This window comes from Paralichthys olivaceus, chromosome 16, assembly GCF_024713975.1.
Source record: "Paralichthys olivaceus isolate ysfri-2021 chromosome 16, ASM2471397v2, whole genome shotgun sequence".
NCBI classification, from domain to species: domain Eukaryota; kingdom Metazoa; phylum Chordata; class Actinopteri; order Pleuronectiformes; family Paralichthyidae; genus Paralichthys; species Paralichthys olivaceus.
The window spans coordinates 17,626,458-17,629,621 of NC_091108.1; positions in this window are offsets into that span (position 1 = coordinate 17,626,458).

Sequence of the window (3,164 nt, forward strand, 5' to 3'; positions counted from 1 at the left end):
GTGGGCCTCAAAGCAGGAAGAAAGGCCAAGGTGAGTTTCCCACCCCCTTTTATAGACCACGCCCCTTACCTGGACTTCCTGTTACCTTCCCTTCCAAACAACTGGTCTCGAATCACCTTTTGGGAAATTATTTGTTTAGTCAAATTCTCATTGAAATTTGATCAGGTGAGAACAAACCGACCTGTCGGACACAGAGCAGGTGCGTAGGAGAGGCCCGTGAAGATTTTCACAGACTGCTGCGGGGGGGTCAAGCGTCCTGTTTTGACAAAAGCACTTAATAATGGTTATTGTATATATTTATGGAGTTTATTGTAATCTTGTGAGGCCACATTATATATTATATGATGACGATGATTTAGAACTTAAATTACTGGTGATTGTGTGCTTGCCATAAAATTGCATTTCTACAGTTTCCCTTGCAAATGAAGCCTGCCATTTTTTAGGGATATGATGTCCTGTTGCCACTCCTTATTTAAGATGACTTCTTATTGTACCAAAATGTTTGCCGGATTAGGGTCTAGTAACGATGTTGCATAATACATTTAAATATTAACATTGTCTGTGATAGTGTGTAATCACGTGGCAGTGGTGTTTTATGGCCACCATGTCTGAAAATTAAGCACACATTTCCCATAAACCCTCAGTCATAAAGATAATGTTATGCTTCTGAAGAGGATAAACATCATTTGCATTTACCATCTCTCTTTGGCTCGGGGACATCTTTGTGCCTTCAAACCATCACACATCATCTACTATGTGAAATATGTTTCCAATCAGGAGATACAATGACCTCAGTTACTGTAACTCAAGTGTTAATTACTCAAAATGACTGAGGATTATTTATCCACAGTAATTGCTGCATAAATTCTTGCCTTTTACACAGAGAGTGAAAAATAACTGTCTGCGGGGATTCATTTATCTGAGACGCTGATAGAAAAGTCTGGATTGACCTACATACTGTCAGTCAACAACCTTAACAGAGGCTTTGATGGTGATTGTTGATATGCATCAAACTCATCAAACTGAAATTAAGATCATAGAGACAATTCAAACCTACATATATATATATATATATATATATGTTGGCATGAAAACTAGCTAAACTAAGCTAGTGTACGTGATTAACTTTATACTGCTAAACATCAGCATTTTATTATCACTGGGTGGTTGGCTACAGTACAGGTTATAAATCCGGCCTCCTCCATGTTAGCAGTTGCGGCACAGATCAAACAAAAAAACAAAATACAAATCAAATACATTTTTCTCAAAGATGGTTTCTGTTATTTGGGTATTTCTTATCACACTGATGTTTTCATTTCTCTGGTATTTGATGCTATAAAAAAGGTTAAAGGTCATGATTGACAGCTGTGACTGAGTCACAATCGTTCAAGCATGTCCATTCAATCCCGTGGCTCCATCCCTGATTGCTAATGTGTAAACTGGCTACAAACCCACATTTGTGGGTATGTGTTTCTTTAAATCTATTCAAACCCAACTCTGTAACATTCTAAGGAGAAATAGAACCTTTTGCCTTTGACAAATAAAGGCCGTATTACTGAGGTCACATTGAAGATCTCTTGTGGTGTCAACAAAGATGGATCTTTTTGTCTGAAATACCAGACCTCACATTTTTCAAGGCCACTAAGTCTCTTGTCTGGGATTTTCTGACGTACAAAACATGAATGGAGGCATTTGTATTAACCATCTTTTACTTTTAAATATATATCCTCTGCCAACCACTCCACTGAAACACCACTGCAATAGTGCAGGAAAATGTTTGGCAAGTGAACCCGGGCTTTCTGCTATGAAGCAAGGTGGCTCTTCTCCTCTCTCACTCACCAGAAAAGGGAAAGAGCGTGTGCATCATTGAAAAAAATATCAGAGACTTCAGAGCCAGGAAAGACAGAGAGGAGGATTCTGGGGCATGTTTTGCTGCTGAAATAAAGACTAACAATGTATCAATAGTAGATTTAGGCAGACTTTTCATTTTGTCTTAATTTATTGTTTCTGCTTTCACACCATCTTCTTGCACAGCTGCAGCATTCCCACACAGACAAAGCAGTTCTGGATCACAGTCAGTATGCTGGTCCATTATCTGTCAGAAGAGTTCCAGGTTTGGAGAAGCTGCACTCCACGTGCCTACGAGAAAACGCATGTGATTATTTTGAACTGAAGTGAAAAAAGCAATTTTTGCTTTCAATGAGACGTCAAGGACAAACGAACTGTCGAAAAATAAAGCTTCTGAGGTAAAATAGACTTCTCTCCTCTCCTCTCCTCTCCTCTCCTCTCATTGTTGCTTCTTCTTATCTCATCACCTTAATTATATCCTCTTCTCTCACCTATATCCTAATTCTCTTCTCCTTCTCTCTTGTTTTCCTTTCCTTTCTGTTCCGTTCCTTTCCTTTCTCCTTCCCTTGTCTTGTGTCCTCTGCAGGGGTCACAACATCAGTCTGAGAGGTGACGCTGAGAATCATCCAAATACAGTTTGTGTTTTAAAAATGATTTGTTCTGACCTTCAGAAGAGATTAGGATAAAACAGTCTGAGCAGCTTTTGAATGAAAACTCTCTGAGGTGAAACTGCTCATACGTCACACATAAATGTTGCATGAGTCATCGCTGTCATGACATTTTGATTGGCAAATTCAACCTGCACCACATCACGGCAACAGGCAGTAAACCATTGTGAGATTAGAGCAACAGTCGTAATATAACCTCATCTCTTCAAGTTATTTTAAATTACTTTTAGATTCCTGCTGCATGATTAACACTTGTGGTACTTTAAGTACATATTCTTCTTTATATTTTTGATCTTTTACTTGTAAAATCTGAGACGTTTTATTGTAATGGCACATTTTTTACTGTGGTATTTTTTTCTGCTGCTACTCATACTTTTTGAAATGGATTCAAAGTAAATAAAAAGAGATGACCAATAATGATTTCAGTTTAAGTCTCCTGCAAAGGTTTTTTTTGGTAGATGATTTTGTTTGTCATGTTTGCACTTTTCTCACTAATAAGGTAATAGCAGCGTCATCATTGAGGTCAATGTATCTATGACTCTTATAATGAGCTTGTTATCATTATTATCATCACATTATGATTTTTTTAATAATTCCTGTGTGGTTGGTGGGTGAATGGGTTTTGAATGAAAATTATAACACACATTT